Source organism: Megalopta genalis, unplaced genomic scaffold (genome assembly GCF_051020955.1).
Source record: "Megalopta genalis isolate 19385.01 unplaced genomic scaffold, iyMegGena1_principal scaffold0106, whole genome shotgun sequence".
NCBI classification, from domain to species: Eukaryota; Metazoa; Arthropoda; class Insecta; order Hymenoptera; family Halictidae; genus Megalopta; species Megalopta genalis.
This window is the reverse complement of record NW_027476175.1, coordinates 50708-71588: the sequence shown is the minus strand read 5'-3', so window position 1 is coordinate 71588 and position 20881 is coordinate 50708. Positions and strand designations below refer to the sequence as shown.

The 20881-nt window shown below is 38.3% G+C and overlaps 5 pseudogenes; all 5 read right to left on the bottom strand.

Moving 5' to 3' along the window:
- Window positions 1-8521: 8521 nt before the first annotated feature.
- On the bottom strand, window positions 8522-8845 carry LOC143262287 (uridine 5'-monophosphate synthase pseudogene; annotated as a pseudogene).
- A 2164-nt stretch (window positions 8846-11009) lies between these two features.
- On the bottom strand, window positions 11010-11333 carry LOC143262286 (uridine 5'-monophosphate synthase pseudogene; annotated as a pseudogene).
- Window positions 11334-13497: 2164 nt separating this feature from the next.
- On the bottom strand, window positions 13498-13821 carry LOC143262285 (uridine 5'-monophosphate synthase pseudogene; annotated as a pseudogene).
- A 2164-nt stretch (window positions 13822-15985) lies between these two features.
- Window positions 15986-16309, bottom strand: LOC143262284 (uridine 5'-monophosphate synthase pseudogene; annotated as a pseudogene).
- Window positions 16310-18473: 2164 nt separating this feature from the next.
- Window positions 18474-20031, bottom strand: LOC143262283 (uridine 5'-monophosphate synthase pseudogene; annotated as a pseudogene).
- Window positions 20032-20881: the final 850 nt, after the last annotated feature.

Below are 20881 nucleotides of genomic sequence, written 5' to 3'. Positions count from 1 at the left end.
GCTGAGAGATTATTACTCTCAAGTCAAAATACACTGGACTTTTCAAACCAACTTTGGTCACAAATTCTCCAAATTTGATCGCGTCGATCTCAAAAAGTGAAATGGCTAACTTCTTCAATTCTACGTCCATGGCACTCGATTTTTCGCACATGATTTCTGTCTATTGAAATTAAAACACCGCGTGCTCCCTGAAAGCATGATGCACAGAGCGATATTTAACCTGTTGCACATAGCTGTTTCTATTTCGTATTATATTTCATTCAAGTGTACAGTTCATTTTAGGATAAGAATAAATTATGCAATACGTACAGATTAATAACAATTTTAACGTTAACGATGAGGGATTAGGTTTTCTGGCACTGCGTGATCGGAACGGCAGCTTCTCACCTATGTAATCGCTTTGCTGCAGATATCAAAGTATAAATACTCCACCTGTGGCAAACAAGTGAAGCTCTCAAACTCTAAAATGATCGAACAATGGAAACTTTGTAAATAATTAGATTCTGTTAAAATTCTTGCCCTCCAATTTCATCCTCAAAGATTGAAAATTTCTCCCTCAAAATTCAGTTTTATTGTAGGACGCACTTGCATTATAAAAGATGGAAATGGAAAAATTCTAAGGTAATATCTTCGCTTGTAAATTTCAATAGGTTTGAGCAGATATAAAAATCCGTAGGGTGTGTTAAGTAAACATATCGAGTATATCAATAATATATTTCTTTATTTCCTTTAATCAATATTGCTGTTTGTATAACTGAAAACTCGATGCTCATCGAGATATTTGAGAGCCTTTCTAAAAACGCATTACCGCACCACGTGCGATAACATCAAAAATCCAGTATCTTTCGCTTAAAATAGACTTGTTTCATTTATTTCCCCAGCCCCGTAAACCTTTAACGAATCCTGCGAGTCCAGCCTGGCCGCCCTTCTTGGCTTGATCTCCCAATTTCTCACTCAAATCCGGAAACTCGACCATGTTGCAGGCCAAGTCGAAGAACAACGGTTTGCAAGGGATAGGCTGCATGGATGATGCTATTAGTTTATAATTGGAAAATACTTTTTATTTCAATCGTTTTTTGTAAGCAGTCCAAAGTTCCTTCTTATATTCCAACGCGGCAGCTAACTTGTCCTTTGCCTCGGTGATACCTCTACCAACAACAGCTAAATCTGCTCCAGATTTTACAACAGATTCTGGAGTATTGTACTGTTGACCGAAATTGTCGGAACTATGGCCGAGCTTCACTCCAGGGGTCAGCTGAACGAGACCTGGATTCGTGAATATATTCGACTGACAAACGATGCCAGCGACTATGTTCGAATTTTGTGCGATCGACACTGCGTGCCGAACGTACTCGTCATTTGTTAACGCGCCTTTAGAGGACATCTGCGCCAATATAAAAATACCACGCGGTTCGTTAACATTTCCTAACGCATTTTTTAATCCATCTACTATGCTCTTTCCTGCTATCGCATGCACAGTAACAATATCTGCCCATTCCGCAATTTTGTAAATACCCTTTTGGTATTGCAAAGACACCGTGTTGCCGATATCCGCGAACTTCCGGTCCTCCATTAAAAGAAAATCGTGCTTCTTAGCCAAATCTTGCAAACGCTTTATAAAATCGCAGCTGAAGTCTTCTACTATATCTACGTGCGTTTTTAGTACCACAATGTGTGGTCCTACCAAATTTGCTAATTGTAAAATAGAGTCTGCTTTGGTCAAGTCTGCTGCCAAGCACAAAGTAGATTCTTTTGTTTCCATTAGATTGAATATTTTAGATGCAATCTCGTTTGTAGCCTTATTAGCGCGACAGTAAAATGGTATTTTCAGTCTGCATTCTGGAACTTTAAAAGAAGCTATTTAATATTCTATGAAGCAGAAAATGACGCAGCGTAAAATGTTATTTACCTTGATTAACGATAACAGGAGCTTGAGATAGCGACAAGTAGTTTAGTACATCTTTTCTTATCGTTGGCGTAATCTTGTCGGCTTCCACGAGGTAAGCCAAGAGACTGGTGACCGAGTACAAACTCCACATGTTTATACCATCAGCTTCAATATTCTTTTTGCCACCCTGTTCTCTGTCAATCACTACAAGAGCATCTGTTACCTTCAAACCCTCTTTCCTTAAAGTTTGTACAGTCTCTAGGATACTGCTGCCGCTAGTGACTACATCCTCAATGATCACACAATTATCTCCTAATTTAAAATGGCCTTCTATCATTTTCTTTGTGCCATATGCCTTTTCCTCTTTTCTTTTGATTAACATGGGGATATAAAATCGACAGATATCAAAGTAGCTAATGGTAAAGCAGTGTAAGGTACACCACAGATCTGAGATACGTTTCCACGGTCCTCTGACAGTCTCCACAGTGCCTTCGCCAGTTGAGCCTTTGAAATATCAAAGAATATAAACAATTTAAAAATTATACAAATGACAGAGTATGCTTGATAGAATTTATAAATTACTCATACCATAACTTTTGGCTGAGAGATTATTACTCTCAAGTCAAAATACACTGGACTTTCAAACCAACTTTGGTCACAAATTCTCCAAATTTGATCGCGTCGATCTCAAAAAGTGAAATGGCTAACTTCTTCAATTCTACGTCCATGGCACTCGATTTTTCGCACATGATTTCTGTCTATTGAAATTAAAACACCGCGTGCTCCCTGAAAGCATGATGCACAGAGCGATATTTAACCTGTTGCACATAGCTGTTTCTATTTCGTATTATATTTCATTCAAGTGTACAGTTCATTTTAGGATAAGAATAAATTATGCAATACGTACAGATTAATAACAATTTTAACGTTAACGATGAGGGATTAGGTTTTCTGGCACTGCGTGATCGGAACGGCAGCTTCTCACCTATGTAATCGCTTTGCTGCAGATATCAAAGTATAAATACTCCACCTGTGGCAAACAAGTGAAGCTCTCAAACTCTAAAATGATCGAACAATGGAAACTTTGTAAATAATTAGATTCTGTTAAAATTCTTGCCCTCCAATTTCATCCTCAAAGATTGAAAATTTCTCCCTCAAAATTCAGTTTATTGTAGGACGCACTTTCATTATAAAAGATGGAAATGGAAAAATTCTAAGGTAATATCTTCGCTTGTAAATTTCAATAGGTTTGAGCAGATATAAAAATCCGTAGGGTGTGTTAAGTAAACATATCGAGTATATCAATAATATATTTCTTTATTTCCTTTAATCAATATTGCTGTTTGTATAACTGAAAACTCGATGCTCATCGAGATATTTGAGAGCCTTTCTAAAAACGAACGCATTACCGCACCACGTGCGATAACATCAAAAATCCAGTATCTTTCGCTTAAAATAGACTTGTTTCATTTATTTCCCCAGCCCCGTAAACCTTAACGAATCCTGCGAGTCCAGCCTGGCCGCCCTTCTTGGCTTGATCTCCCAATTTCTCACTCAAATCCGGAAACTCGACCATGTTGCAGGCCAAGTCGAAGAACAACGGTTTGCAGGGATAGGCTGCATGGATGATGCTATTAGTTTATAATTGGAAAATACTTTTTATTTCAATCGTTTTTTGTAAGCAGTCCAAAGTTCCTTCTTATATTCCAACGCGGCAGCTAACTTGTCCTTTGCCTCGGTGATACCTCTACCAACCAACAGCTAAATCTGCTCAGATTTTACAACAGATTCTGGAGTATTGTACTGTTGACCGAAATTGTCGGAACTATGGCCGAGCTTCACTCCAGGGGTCAGCTGAACGAGACCTGGATTCGTGAATATATTCGACTGACAAACGATGCCAGCGACTATGTTCGAATTTTGTGCGATCGACACTGCGTGCCGAACGTACTCGTCATTGTTAACGCGCCTTTAGAGGACATCTGCGCCAATATAAAAATACCACGCGTTCGTTAACATTTCCTAACGCATTTTTTAATCCATCTACTATGCTCTTTCCTGCTATCGCATGCACAGTAACAATATCTGCCCATTCCGCAATTTTGTAAATACCCTTTTGGTATTGCAAAGACACCGTGTTGCCGATATCCGCGAACTTCCGGTCCTCCATTAAAAGAAAATCGTGCTTCTTAGCCAAATCTTGCAAACGCTTTATAAAATCGCAGCTGAAGTCTTCTACTATATCTACGTGCGTTTTAGTACCACAATGTGTGGTCCTACCAAATTTGCTAATTGTAAAATAGAGTCTGCTTTGGTCAAGTCTGCTGCCAAGCACAAAGTAGATTCTTTTGTTTCCATTAGATTGAATATTTTAGATGCAATCTCGTTTGTTAGCCTTATTAGCGCGACAGTAAAATGGTATTTTCAGTCTGCATTCTGGAACTTTAAAAGAAGCTATTTAATATTCTATGAAGCAGAAAATGACGCAGCGTAAAATGTTATTTACCTTGATTAACGATAACAGGAGCTTGAGATAGCGACAAGTAGTTTAGTACATCTTTTCTTATCGTTGGCGTAATCTTGTCGGCTTCCACGAGGTAAGCCAAGAGACTGGTGACCGAGTACAAACTCCACATGTTTATACCATCAGCTTCAATATTCTTTTTGCCACCCTGTTCTCTGTCAATCACTACAAGAGCATCTGTTACCTTCAAACCCTCTTTCCTTAAAGTTTGTACAGTCTCTAGGATACTGCTGCCGCTAGTGACTACATCCTCAATGATCACACAATTATCTCCTAATTTAAAATGGCCTTCTATCATTTTCTTTGTGCCATATGCCTTTTCCTCTTTTCTTTTGATTAACATGGGGATATTAAAATCGACAGATATCAAAGTAGCTAATGGTAAAGCAGTGTAAGGTACACCACAGATCTGAGATACGTTTCCACGGTCCTCTGACAGTCTCCACAGTGCCTTCGCCAGTTGAGCCTTTGAAATATCAAAGAATATAAACAATTTAAAAATTATACAAATGACAGAGTATGCTTGATAGAATTTATAAATTACTCATACCATAACTTTTGGCTGAGAGATTATTACTCTCAAGTCAAAATACACTGGACTTTTCAAACCAACTTTGGTCACAAATTCTCCAAATTTGATCGCGTCGATCTCAAAAAGTGAAATGGCTAACTTCTTCAATTCTACGTCCATGGCACTCGATTTTTCGCACATGATTTCTGTCTATTGAAATTAAAACACCGCGTGCTCCCTGAAAGCATGATGCACAGAGCGATATTTAACCTGTTGCACATAGCTGTTTCTATTTCGTATTATATTTCATTCAAGTGTACAGTTCATTTTAGGATAAGAATAAATTATGCAATACGTACAGATTAATAACAATTTTAACGTTAACGATGAGGGATTAGGTTTTCTGGCACTGCGTGATCGGAACGGCAGCTTCTCACCTATGTAATCGCTTTGCTGCAGATATCAAAGTATAAATACTCCACCTGTGGCAAACAAGTGAAGCTCTCAAACTCTAAAATGATCGAACAATGGAAACTTTGTAAATAATTAGATTCTGTTAAAATTCTTGCCCTCCAATTTCATCCTCAAAGATTGAAAATTTCTCCCTCAAAATTCAGTTTTATTGTAGGACGCACTTTCATTATAAAAGATGGAAATGGAAAAATTCTAAGGTAATATCTTCGCTTGTAAATTTCAATAGGTTTGAGCAGATATAAAAATCCGTAGGGTGTGTTAAGTAAACATATCGAGTATATCAATAATATATTTCTTTATTTCCTTTAATCAATATTGCTGTTTGTATAACTGAAAACTCGATGCTCATCGAGATATTTGAGAGCCTTTCTAAAAACGCATTACCGCACCACGTGCGATAACATCAAAAATCCAGTATCTTTCGCTTAAAATAGACTTGTTTCATTTATTTCCCCAGCCCCGTAAACCTTTAACGAATCCTGCGAGTCCAGCCTGGCCGCCCTTCTTGGCTTGATCTCCCAATTTCTCACTCAAATCCGGAAACTCGACCATGTTGCAGGCCAAGTCGAAGAACAACGGTTTGCAAGGGATAGGCTGCATGGATGATGCTATTAGTTTATAATTGGAAAATACTTTTTATTTCAATCGTTTTTTGTAAGCAGTCCAAAGTTCCTTCTTATATTCCAACGCGGCAGCTAACTTGTCCTTTGCCTCGGTGATACCTCTACCAACAACAGCTAAATCTGCTCCAGATTTTACAACAGATTCTGGAGTATTGTACTGTTGACCGAAATTGTCGGAACTATGGCCGAGCTTCACTCCAGGGGTCAGCTGAACGAGACCTGGATTCGTGAATATATTCGACTGACAAACGATGCCAGCGACTATGTTCGAATTTTGTGCGATCGACACTGCGTGCCGAACGTACTCGTCATTTGTTAACGCGCCTTTAGAGGACATCTGCGCCAATATAAAAATACCACGCGGTTCGTTAACATTTCCTAACGCATTTTTTAATCCATCTACTATGCTCTTTCCTGCTATCGCATGCACAGTAACAATATCTGCCCATTCCGCAATTTTGTAAATACCCTTTTGGTATTGCAAAGACACCGTGTTGCCGATATCCGCGAACTTCCGGTCCTCCATTAAAAGAAAATCGTGCTTCTTAGCCAAATCTTGCAAACGCTTTATAAAATCGCAGCTGAAGTCTTCTACTATATCTACGTGCGTTTTTAGTACCACAATGTGTGGTCCTACCAAATTTGCTAATTGTAAAATAGAGTCTGCTTTGGTCAAGTCTGCTGCCAAGCACAAAGTAGATTCTTTTGTTTCCATTAGATTGAATATTTTAGATGCAATCTCGTTTGTAGCCTTATTAGCGCGACAGTAAAATGGTATTTTCAGTCTGCATTCTGGAACTTTAAAAGAAGCTATTTAATATTCTATGAAGCAGAAAATGACGCAGCGTAAAATGTTATTTACCTTGATTAACGATAACAGGAGCTTGAGATAGCGACAAGTAGTTTAGTACATCTTTTCTTATCGTTGGCGTAATCTTGTCGGCTTCCACGAGGTAAGCCAAGAGACTGGTGACCGAGTACAAACTCCACATGTTTATACCATCAGCTTCAATATTCTTTTTGCCACCCTGTTCTCTGTCAATCACTACAAGAGCATCTGTTACCTTCAAACCCTCTTTCCTTAAAGTTTGTACAGTCTCTAGGATACTGCTGCCGCTAGTGACTACATCCTCAATGATCACACAATTATCTCCTAATTTAAAATGGCCTTCTATCATTTTCTTTGTGCCATATGCCTTTTCCTCTTTTCTTTTGATTAACATGGGGATATTAAAATCGACAGATATCAAAGTAGCTAATGGTAAAGCAGTGTAAGGTACACCACAGATCTGAGATACGTTTCCACGGTCCTCTGACAGTCTCCACAGTGCCTTCGCCAGTTGAGCCTTTGAAATATCAAAGAATATAAACAATTTAAAAATTATACAAATGACAGAGTATGCTTGATAGAATTTATAAATTACTCATACCATAACTTTTGGCTGAGAGATTATTACTCTCAAGTCAAAATACACTGGACTTTTCAAACCAACTTTGGTCACAAATTCTCCAAATTTGATCGCGTCGATCTCAAAAAGTGAAATGGCTAACTTCTTCAATTCTACGTCCATGGCACTCGATTTTTCGCACATGATTTCTGTCTATTGAAATTAAAACACCGCGTGCTCCCTGAAAGCATGATGCACAGAGCGATATTTAACCTGTTGCACATAGCTGTTTCTATTTCGTATTATATTTCATTCAAGTGTACAGTTCATTTTAGGATAAGAATAAATTATGCAATACGTACAGATTAATAACAATTTTAACGTTAACGATGAGGGATTAGGTTTTCTGGCACTGCGTGATCGGAACGGCAGCTTCTCACCTATGTAATCGCTTTGCTGCAGATATCAAAGTATAAATACTCCACCTGTGGCAAACAAGTGAAGCTCTCAAACTCTAAAATGATCGAACAATGGAAACTTTGTAAATAATTAGATTCTGTTAAAATTCTTGCCCTCCAATTTCATCCTCAAAGATTGAAAATTTCTCCCTCAAAATTCAGTTTTATTGTAGGACGCACTTGCATTATAAAAGATGGAAATGGAAAAATTCTAAGGTAATATCTTCGCTTGTAAATTTCAATAGGTTTGAGCAGATATAAAAATCCGTAGGGTGTGTTAAGTAAACATATCGAGTATATCAATAATATATTTCTTTATTTCCTTTAATCAATATTGCTGTTTGTATAACTGAAAACTCGATGCTCATCGAGATATTTGAGAGCCTTTCTAAAAACGCATTACCGCACCACGTGCGATAACATCAAAAATCCAGTATCTTTCGCTTAAAATAGACTTGTTTCATTTATTTCCCCAGCCCCGTAAACCTTTAACGAATCCTGCGAGTCCAGCCTGGCCGCCCTTCTTGGCTTGATCTCCCAATTTCTCACTCAAATCCGGAAACTCGACCATGTTGCAGGCCAAGTCGAAGAACAACGGTTTGCAAGGGATAGGCTGCATGGATGATGCTATTAGTTTATAATTGGAAAATACTTTTTATTTCAATCGTTTTTTGTAAGCAGTCCAAAGTTCCTTCTTATATTCCAACGCGGCAGCTAACTTGTCCTTTGCCTCGGTGATACCTCTACCAACAACAGCTAAATCTGCTCCAGATTTTACAACAGATTCTGGAGTATTGTACTGTTGACCGAAATTGTCGGAACTATGGCCGAGCTTCACTCCAGGGGTCAGCTGAACGAGACCTGGATTCGTGAATATATTCGACTGACAAACGATGCCAGCGACTATGTTCGAATTTTGTGCGATCGACACTGCGTGCCGAACGTACTCGTCATTTGTTAACGCGCCTTTAGAGGACATCTGCGCCAATATAAAAATACCACGCGGTTCGTTAACATTTCCTAACGCATTTTTTAATCCATCTACTATGCTCTTTCCTGCTATCGCATGCACAGTAACAATATCTGCCCATTCCGCAATTTTGTAAATACCCTTTTGGTATTGCAAAGACACCGTGTTGCCGATATCCGCGAACTTCCGGTCCTCCATTAAAAGAAAATCGTGCTTCTTAGCCAAATCTTGCAAACGCTTTATAAAATCGCAGCTGAAGTCTTCTACTATATCTACGTGCGTTTTTAGTACCACAATGTGTGGTCCTACCAAATTTGCTAATTGTAAAATAGAGTCTGCTTTGGTCAAGTCTGCTGCCAAGCACAAAGTAGATTCTTTTGTTTCCATTAGATTGAATATTTTAGATGCAATCTCGTTTGTAGCCTTATTAGCGCGACAGTAAAATGGTATTTTCAGTCTGCATTCTGGAACTTTAAAAGAAGCTATTTAATATTCTATGAAGCAGAAAATGACGCAGCGTAAAATGTTATTTACCTTGATTAACGATAACAGGAGCTTGAGATAGCGACAAGTAGTTTAGTACATCTTTTCTTATCGTTGGCGTAATCTTGTCGGCTTCCACGAGGTAAGCCAAGAGACTGGTGACCGAGTACAAACTCCACATGTTTATACCATCAGCTTCAATATTCTTTTTGCCACCCTGTTCTCTGTCAATCACTACAAGAGCATCTGTTACCTTCAAACCCTCTTTCCTTAAAGTTTGTACAGTCTCTAGGATACTGCTGCCGCTAGTGACTACATCCTCAATGATCACACAATTATCTCCTAATTTAAAATGGCCTTCTATCATTTTCTTTGTGCCATATGCCTTTTCCTCTTTTCTTTTGATTAACATGGGGATATTAAAATCGACAGATATCAAAGTAGCTAATGGTAAAGCAGTGTAAGGTACACCACAGATCTGAGATACGTTTCCACGGTCCTCTGACAGTCTCCACAGTGCCTTCGCCAGTTGAGCCTTTGAAATATCAAAGAATATAAACAATTTAAAAATTATACAAATGACAGAGTATGCTTGATAGAATTTATAAATTACTCATACCATAACTTTTGGCTGAGAGATTATTACTCTCAAGTCAAAATACACTGGACTTTTCAAACCAACTTTGGTCACAAATTCTCCAAATTTGATCGCGTCGATCTCAAAAAGTGAAATGGCTAACTTCTTCAATTCTACGTCCATGGCACTCGATTTTTCGCACATGATTTCTGTCTATTGAAATTAAAACACCGCGTGCTCCCTGAAAGCATGATGCACAGAGCGATATTTAACCTGTTGCACATAGCTGTTTCTATTTCGTATTATATTTCATTCAAGTGTACAGTTCATTTTAGGATAAGAATAAATTATGCAATACGTACAGATTAATAACAATTTTAACGTTAACGATGAGGGATTAGGTTTTCTGGCACTGCGTGATCGGAACGGCAGCTTCTCACCTATGTAATCGCTTTGCTGCAGATATCAAAGTATAAATACTCCACCTGTGGCAAACAAGTGAAGCTCTCAAACTCTAAAATGATCGAACAATGGAAACTTTGTAAATAATTAGATTCTGTTAAAATTCTTGCCCTCCAATTTCATCCTCAAAGATTGAAAATTTCTCCCTCAAAATTCAGTTTTATTGTAGGACGCACTTGCATTATAAAAGATGGAAATGGAAAAATTCTAAGGTAATATCTTCGCTTGTAAATTTCAATAGGTTTGAGCAGATATAAAAATCCGTAGGGTGTGTTAAGTAAACATATCGAGTATATCAATAATATATTTCTTTATTTCCTTTAATCAATATTGCTGTTTGTATAACTGAAAACTCGATGCTCATCGAGATATTTGAGAGCCTTTCTAAAAACGCATTACCGCACCACGTGCGATAACATCAAAAATCCAGTATCTTTCGCTTAAAATAGACTTGTTTCATTTATTTCCCCAGCCCCGTAAACCTTTAACGAATCCTGCGAGTCCAGCCTGGCCGCCCTTCTTGGCTTGATCTCCCAATTTCTCACTCAAATCCGGAAACTCGACCATGTTGCAGGCCAAGTCGAAGAACAACGGTTTGCAAGGGATAGGCTGCATGGATGATGCTATTAGTTTATAATTGGAAAATACTTTTTATTTCAATCGTTTTTTGTAAGCAGTCCAAAGTTCCTTCTTATATTCCAACGCGGCAGCTAACTTGTCCTTTGCCTCGGTGATACCTCTACCAACAACAGCTAAATCTGCTCCAGATTTTACAACAGATTCTGGAGTATTGTACTGTTGACCGAAATTGTCGGAACTATGGCCGAGCTTCACTCCAGGGGTCAGCTGAACGAGACCTGGATTCGTGAATATATTCGACTGACAAACGATGCCAGCGACTATGTTCGAATTTTGTGCGATCGACACTGCGTGCCGAACGTACTCGTCATTTGTTAACGCGCCTTTAGAGGACATCTGCGCCAATATAAAAATACCACGCGGTTCGTTAACATTTCCTAACGCATTTTTTAATCCATCTACTATGCTCTTTCCTGCTATCGCATGCACAGTAACAATATCTGCCCATTCCGCAATTTTGTAAATACCCTTTTGGTATTGCAAAGACACCGTGTTGCCGATATCCGCGAACTTCCGGTCCTCCATTAAAAGAAAATCGTGCTTCTTAGCCAAATCTTGCAAACGCTTTATAAAATCGCAGCTGAAGTCTTCTACTATATCTACGTGCGTTTTTAGTACCACAATGTGTGGTCCTACCAAATTTGCTAATTGTAAAATAGAGTCTGCTTTGGTCAAGTCTGCTGCCAAGCACAAAGTAGATTCTTTTGTTTCCATTAGATTGAATATTTTAGATGCAATCTCGTTTGTAGCCTTATTAGCGCGACAGTAAAATGGTATTTTCAGTCTGCATTCTGGAACTTTAAAAGAAGCTATTTAATATTCTATGAAGCAGAAAATGACGCAGCGTAAAATGTTATTTACCTTGATTAACGATAACAGGAGCTTGAGATAGCGACAAGTAGTTTAGTACATCTTTTCTTATCGTTGGCGTAATCTTGTCGGCTTCCACGAGGTAAGCCAAGAGACTGGTGACCGAGTACAAACTCCACATGTTTATACCATCAGCTTCAATATTCTTTTTGCCACCCTGTTCTCTGTCAATCACTACAAGAGCATCTGTTACCTTCAAACCCTCTTTCCTTAAAGTTTGTACAGTCTCTAGGATACTGCTGCCGCTAGTGACTACATCCTCAATGATCACACAATTATCTCCTAATTTAAAATGGCCTTCTATCATTTTCTTTGTGCCATATGCCTTTTCCTCTTTTCTTTTGATTAACATGGGGATATTAAAATCGACAGATATCAAAGTAGCTAATGGTAAAGCAGTGTAAGGTACACCACAGATCTGAGATACGTTTCCACGGTCCTCTGACAGTCTCCACAGTGCCTTCGCCAGTTGAGCCTTTGAAATATCAAAGAATATAAACAATTTAAAAATTATACAAATGACAGAGTATGCTTGATAGAATTTATAAATTACTCATACCATAACTTTTGGCTGAGAGATTATTACTCTCAAGTCAAAATACACTGGACTTTTCAAACCAACTTTGGTCACAAATTCTCCAAATTTGATCGCGTCGATCTCAAAAAGTGAAATGGCTAACTTCTTCAATTCTACGTCCATGGCACTCGATTTTTCGCACATGATTTCTGTCTATTGAAATTAAAACACCGCGTGCTCCCTGAAAGCATGATGCACAGAGCGATATTTAACCTGTTGCACATAGCTGTTTCTATTTCGTATTATATTTCATTCAAGTGTACAGTTCATTTTAGGATAAGAATAAATTATGCAATACGTACAGATTAATAACAATTTTAACGTTAACGATGAGGGATTAGGTTTTCTGGCACTGCGTGATCGGAACGGCAGCTTCTCACCTATGTAATCGCTTTGCTGCAGATATCAAAGTATAAATACTCCACCTGTGGCAAACAAGTGAAGCTCTCAAACTCTAAAATGATCGAACAATGGAAACTTTGTAAATAATTAGATTCTGTTAAAATTCTTGCCCTCCAATTTCATCCTCAAAGATTGAAAATTTCTCCCTCAAAATTCAGTTTTATTGTAGGACGCACTTGCATTATAAAAGATGGAAATGGAAAAATTCTAAGGTAATATCTTCGCTTGTAAATTTCAATAGGTTTGAGCAGATATAAAAATCCGTAGGGTGTGTTAAGTAAACATATCGAGTATATCAATAATATATTTCTTTATTTCCTTTAATCAATATTGCTGTTTGTATAACTGAAAACTCGATGCTCATCGAGATATTTGAGAGCCTTTCTAAAAACGCATTACCGCACCACGTGCGATAACATCAAAAATCCAGTATCTTTCGCTTAAAATAGACTTGTTTCATTTATTTCCCCAGCCCCGTAAACCTTTAACGAATCCTGCGAGTCCAGCCTGGCCGCCCTTCTTGGCTTGATCTCCCAATTTCTCACTCAAATCCGGAAACTCGACCATGTTGCAGGCCAAGTCGAAGAACAACGGTTTGCAAGGGATAGGCTGCATGGATGATGCTATTAGTTTATAATTGGAAAATACTTTTTATTTCAATCGTTTTTTGTAAGCAGTCCAAAGTTCCTTCTTATATTCCAACGCGGCAGCTAACTTGTCCTTTGCCTCGGTGATACTTCTACCAACAACAGCTAAATCTGCTCCAGATTTTACAACAGATTCTGGAGTATTGTACTGTTGACCGAAATTGTCGGAACTATGGCCGAGCTTCACTCCAGGGGTCAGCTGAACGAGACCTGGATTCGTGAATATATTCGACTGACAAACGATGCCAGCGACTATGTTCGAATTTTGTGCGATCGACACTGCGTGCCGAACGTACTCGTCATTTGTTAACGCGCCTTTAGAGGACATCTGCGCCAATATAAAAATACCACGCGGTTCGTTAACATTTCCTAACGCATTTTTTAATCCATCTACTATGCTCTTTCCTGCTATCGCATGCACAGTAACAATATCTGCCCATTCCGCAATTTTGTAAATACCCTTTTGGTATTGCAAAGACACCGTGTTGCCGATATCCGCGAACTTCCGGTCCTCCATTAAAAGAAAATCGTGCTTCTTAGCCAAATCTTGCAAACGCTTTATAAAATCGCAGCTGAAGTCTTCTACTATATCTACGTGCGTTTTTAGTACCACAATGTGTGGTCCTACCAAATTTGCTAATTGTAAAATAGAGTCTGCTTTGGTCAAGTCTGCTGCCAAGCACAAAGTAGATTCCTTTGTTTCCATTAGATTGAATATTTTAGATGCAATCTCGTTTGTAGCCTTATTAGCGCGACAGTAAAATGGTATTTTCAGTCTGCATTCTGGAACTTTAAAAGAAGCTATTTAATATTCTATGAAGCAGAAAATGACGCAGCGTAAAATGTTATTTACCTTGATTAACGATAACAGGAGCTTGAGATAGCGACAAGTAGTTTAGTACATCTTTTCTTATCGTTGGCGTAATCTTGTCGGCTTCCACGAGGTAAGCCAAGAGACTGGTGACCGAGTACAAACTCCACATGTTTATACCATCAGCTTCAATATTCTTTTTGCCACCCTGTTCTCTGTCAATCACTACAAGAGCATCTGTTACCTTCAAACCCTCTTTCCTTAAAGTTTGTACAGTCTCTAGGATACTGCTGCCGCTAGTGACTACATCCTCAATGATCACACAATTATCTCCTAATTTAAAATGGCCTTCTATCATTTTCTTTGTGCCATATGCCTTTTCCTCTTTTCTTTTGATTAACATGGGGATATTAAAATCGACAGATATCAAAGTAGCTAATGGTAAAGCAGTGTAAGGTACACCACAGATCTGAGATACGTTTCCACGGTCCTCTGACAGTCTCCACAGTGCCTTCGCCAGTTGAGCCTTTGAAATATCAAAGAATATAAACAATTTAAAAATTATACAAATGACAGAGTATGCTTGATAGAATTTATAAATTACTCATACCATAACTTTTGGCTGAGAGATTATTACTCTCAAGTCAAAATACACTGGACTTTTCAAACCAACTTTGGTCACAAATTCTCCAAATTTGATCGCGTCGATCTCAAAAAGTGAAATGGCTAACTTCTTCAATTCTACGTCCATGGCACTCGATTTTTCGCACATGATTTCTGTCTATTGAAATTAAAACACCGCGTGCTCCCTGAAAGCATGATGCACAGAGCGATATTTAACCTGTTGCACATAGCTGTTTCTATTTCGTATTATATTTCATTCAAGTGTACAGTTCATTTTAGGATAAGAATAAATTATGCAATACGTACAGATTAATAACAATTTTAACGTTAACGATGAGGGATTAGGTTTTCTGGCACTGCGTGATCGGAACGGCAGCTTCTCACCTATGTAATCGCTTTGCTGCAGATATCAAAGTATAAATACTCCACCTGTGGCAAACAAGTGAAGCTCTCAAACTCTAAAATGATCGAACAATGGAAACTTTGTAAATAATTAGATTCTGTTAAAATTCTTGCCCTCCAATTTCATCCTCAAAGATTGAAAATTTCTCCCTCAAAATTCAGTTTTATTGTAGGACGCACTTTCATTATAAAAGATGGAAATGGAAAAATTCTAAGGTAATATCTTCGCTTGTAAATTTCAATAGGTTTGAGCAGATATAAAAATCCGTAGGGTGTGTTAAGTAAACATATCGAGTATATCAATAATATATTTCTTTATTTCCTTTAATCAATATTGCTGTTTGTATAACTGAAAACTCGATGCTCATCGAGATATTTGAGAGCCTTTCTAAAAACGCATTACCGCACCACGTGCGATAACATCAAAAATCCAGTATCTTTCGCTTAAAATAGACTTGTTTCATTTATTTCCCCAGCCCCGTAAACCTTTAACGAATCCTGCGAGTCCAGCCTGGCCGCCCTTCTTGGCTTGATCTCCCAATTTCTCACTCAAATCCGGAAACTCGACCATGTTGCAGGCCAAGTCGAAGAACAACGGTTTGCAAGGGATAGGCTGCATGGATGATGCTATTAGTTTATAATTGGAAAATACTTTTTATTTCAATCGTTTTTTGTAAGCAGTCCAAAGTTCCTTCTTATATTCCAACGCGGCAGCTAACTTGTCCTTTGCCTCGGTGATACCTCTACCAACAACAGCTAAATCTGCTCCAGATTTTACAACAGATTCTGGAGTATTGTACTGTTGACCGAAATTGTCGGAACTATGGCCGAGCTTCACTCCAGGGGTCAGCTGAACGAGACCTGGATTCGTGAATATATTCGACTGACAAACGATGCCAGCGACTATGTTCGAATTTTGTGCGATCGACACTGCGTGCCGAACGTACTCGTCATTTGTTAACGCGCCTTTAGAGGACATCTGCGCCAATATAAAAATACCACGCGGTTCGTTAACATTTCCTAACGCATTTTTTAATCCATCTACTATGCTCTTTCCTGCTATCGCATGCACAGTAACAATATCTGCCCATTCCGCAATTTTGTAAATACCCTTTTGGTATTGCAAAGACACCGTGTTGCCGATATCCGCGAACTTCCGGTCCTCCATTAAAAGAAAATCGTGCTTCTTAGCCAAATCTTGCAAACGCTTTATAAAATCGCAGCTGAAGTCTTCTACTATATCTACGTGCGTTTTTAGTACCACAATGTGTGGTCCTACCAAATTTGCTAATTGTAAAATAGAGTCTGCTTTGGTCAAGTCTGCTGCCAAGCACAAAGTAGATTCTTTTGTTTCCATTAGATTGAATATTTTAGATGCAATCTCGTTTGTAGCCTTATTAGCGCGACAGTAAAATGGTATTTTCAGTCTGCATTCTGGAACTTTAAAAGAAGCTATTTAATATTCTATGAAGCAGAAAATGACGCAGCGTAAAATGTTATTTACCTTGATTAACGATAACAGGAGCTTGAGATAGCGACAAGTAGTTTAGTACATCTTTTCTTATCGTTGGCGTAATCTTGTCGGCTTCCACGAGGTAAGCCAAGAGACTGGTGACCGAGTACAAACTCCACATGTTTATACCATCAGCTTCAATATTCTTTTTGCCACCCTGTTCTCTGTCAATCACTACAAGAGCATCTGTTACCTTCAAACCCTCTTTCCTTAAAGTTTGTACAGTCTCTAGGATACTGCTGCCGCTAGTGACTACATCCTCAATGATCACACAATTATCTCCTAATTTAAAATGGCCTTCTATCATTTTCTTTGTGCCATATGCCTTTTCCTCTTTTCTTTTGATTAACATGGGGATATTAAAATCGACAGATATCAAAGTAGCTAATGGTAAAGCAGTGTAAGGTACACCACAGATCTGAGATACGTTTCCACGGTCCTCTGACAGTCTCCACAGTGCCTTCGCCAGTTGAGCCTTTGAAATATCAAAGAATATAAACAATTTAAAAATTATACAAATGACAGAGTATGCTTGATAGAATTTATAAATTACTCATACCATAACTTTTGGCTGAGAGATTATTACTCTCAAGTCAAAATACACTGGACTTTTCAAACCAACTTTGGTCACAAATTCTCCAAATTTGATCGCGTCGATCTCAAAAAGTGAAATGGCTAACTTCTTCAATTCTACGTCCATGGCACTCGATTTTTCGCACATGATTTCTGTCTATTGAAATTAAAACACCGCGTGCTCCCTGAAAGCATGATGCACAGAGCGATATTTAACCTGTTGCACATAGCTGTTTCTATTTCGTATTATATTTCATTCAAGTGTACAGTTCATTTTAGGATAAGAATAAATTATGCAATACGTACAGATTAATAACAATTTTAACGTTAACGATGAGGGATTAGGTTTTCTGGCACTGCGTGATCGGAACGGCAGCTTCTCACCTATGTAATCGCTTTGCTGCAGATATCAAAGTATAAATACTCCACCTGTGGCAAACAAGTGAAGCTCTCAAACTCTAAAATGATCGAACAATGGAAACTTTGTAAATAATTAGATTCTGTTAAAATTCTTGCCCTCCAATTTCATCCTCAAAGATTGAAAATTTCTCCCTCAAAATTCAGTTTTATTGTAGGACGCACTTTCATTATAAAAGATGGAAATGGAAAAATTCTAAGGTAATATCTTCGCTTGTAAATTTCAATAGGTTTGAGCAGATATAAAAATCCGTAGGGTGTGTTAAGTAAACATATCGAGTATATCAATAATATATTTCTTTATTTCCTTTAATCAATATTGCTGTTTGTATAACTGAAAACTCGATGCTCATCGAGATATTTGAGAGCCTTTCTAAAAACGCATTACCGCACCACGTGCGATAACATCAAAAATCCAGTATCTTTCGCTTAAAATAGACTTGTTTCATTTATTTCCCCAGCCCCGTAAACCTTTAACGAATCCTGCGAGTCCAGCCTGGCCGCCCTTCTTGGCTTGATCTCCCAATTTCTCACTCAAATCCGGAAACTCGACCATGTTGCAGGCCAAGTCGAAGAACAACGGTTTGCAAGGGATAGGCTGCATGGATGATGCTATTAGTTTATAATTGGAAAATACTTTTTATTTCAATCGTTTTTTGTAAGCAGTCCAAAGTTCCTTCTTATATTCCAACGCGGCAGCTAACTTGTCCTTTGCCTCGGTGATACCTCTACCAACAACAGCTAAATCTGCTCCAGATTTTACAACAGATTCTGGAGTATTGTACTGTTGACCGAAATTGTCGGAACTATGGCCGAGCTTCACTCCAGGGGTCAGCTGAACGAGACCTGGATTCGTGAATATATTCGACTGACAAACGATGCCAGCGACTATGTTCGAATTTTGTGCGATCGACACTGCGTGCCGAACGTACTCGTCATTTGTTAACGCGCCTTTAGAGGACATCTGCGCCAATATAAAAATACCACGCGGTTCGTTAACATTTCCTAACGCATTTTTTAATCCATCTACTATGCTCTTTCCTGCTATCGCATGCACAGTAACAATATCTGCCCATTCCGCAATTTTGTAAATACCCTTTTGGTATTGCAAAGACACCGTGTTGCCGATATCCGCGAACTTCCGGTCCTCCATTAAAAGAAAATCGTGCTTCTTAGCCAAATCTTGCAAACGCTTTATAAAATCGCAGCTGAAGTCTTCTACTATATCTACGTGCGTTTTTAGTACCACAATGTGTGGTCCTACCAAATTTGCTAATTGTAAAATAGAGTCTGCTTTGGTCAAGTCTGCTGCCAAGCACAAAGTAGATTCTTTTGTTTCCATTAGATTGAATATTTTAGATGCAATCTCGTTTGTAGCCTTATTAGCGCGACAGTAAAATGGTATTTTCAGTCTGCATTCTGGAACTTTAAAAGAAGCTATTTAATATTCTATGAAGCAGAAAATGACGCAGCGTAAAATGTTATTTACCTTGATTAACGATAACAGGAGCTTGAGATAGCGACAAGTAGTTTAGTACATCTTTTCTTATCGTTGGCGTAATCTTGTCGGCTTCCACGAGGTAAGCCAAGAGACTGGTGACCGAGTACAAACTCCACATGTTTATACCATCAGCTTCAATATTCTTTTTGCCACCCTGTTCTCTGTCAATCACTACAAGAGCATCTGTTACCTTCAAACCCTCTTTCCTTAAAGTTTGTACAGTCTCTAGGATACTGCTGCCGCTAGTGACTACATCCTCAATGATCACACAATTATCTCCTAATTTAAAATGGCCTTCTATCATTTTCTTTGTGCCATATGCCTTTTCCTCTTTTCTTTTGATTAACATGGGGATATTAAAATCGACAGATATCAAAGTAGCTAATGGTAAAGCAGTGTAAGGTACACCACAGATCTGAGATACGTTTCCACGGTCCTCTGACAGTCTCCACAGTGCCTTCGCCAGTTGAGCCTTTGAAATATCAAAGAATATAAACAATTTAAAAATTATACAAATGACAGAGTATGCTTGATAGAATTTATAAATTACTCATACCATAACTTTTGGCTGAGAGATTATTACTCTCAAGTCAAAATACACTGGACTTTTCAAACCAACTTTGGTCACAAATTCTCCAAATTTGATCGCGTCGATCTCAAAAAGTGAAATGGCTAACTTCTTCAATTCTACGTCCATGGCACTCGATTTTTCGCACATGATTTCTGTCTATTGAAATTAAAACACCGCGTGCTCCCTGAAAGCATGATGCACAGAGCGATATTTAACCTGTTGCACATAGCTGTTTCTATTTCGTATTATATTTCATTCAAGTGTACAGTTCATTTTAGGATAAGAATAAATTATGCAATACGTACAGATTAATAACAATTTTAACGTTAACGATGAGGGATTAGGTTTTCTGGCACTGCGTGATCGGAACGGCAGCTTCTCACCTATGTAATCGCTTTGCTGCAGATATCAAAGTATAAATACTCCACCTGTGGCAAACAAGTGAAGCTCTCAAACTCTAAAATGATCGAACAATGGAAACTTTGTAAATAATTAGATTCTGTTAAAATTCTTGCCCTCCAATTTCATCCTCAAAGATTGAAAATTTCTCCCTCAAAATTCAGTTTTATTGTAGGACGCACTTGCATTATAAAAGATGGAAATGGAAAAATTCTAAGGTAATATCTTCGCTTGTAAATTTCAATAGGTTTGAGCAGATATAAAAATCCGTAGGGTGTGTTAAGTAAACATATCGAGTATATCAATAATATATTTCTTTATTTCCTTTAATCAATATTGCTGTTTGTATAACTGAAAACTCGATGCTCATCGAGATATTTGAGAGCCTTTCTAAAAACGCATTACCGCACCACGTGCGATAACATCAAAAATCCAGTATCTTTCGCTTAAAATAGACTTGTTTCATTTATTTCCCCAGCCCCGTAAACCTTTAACGAATCCTGCGAGTCCAGCCTGGCCGCCCTTCTTGGCTTGATCTCCCAATTTCTCACTCAAATCCGGAAACTCGACCATGTTG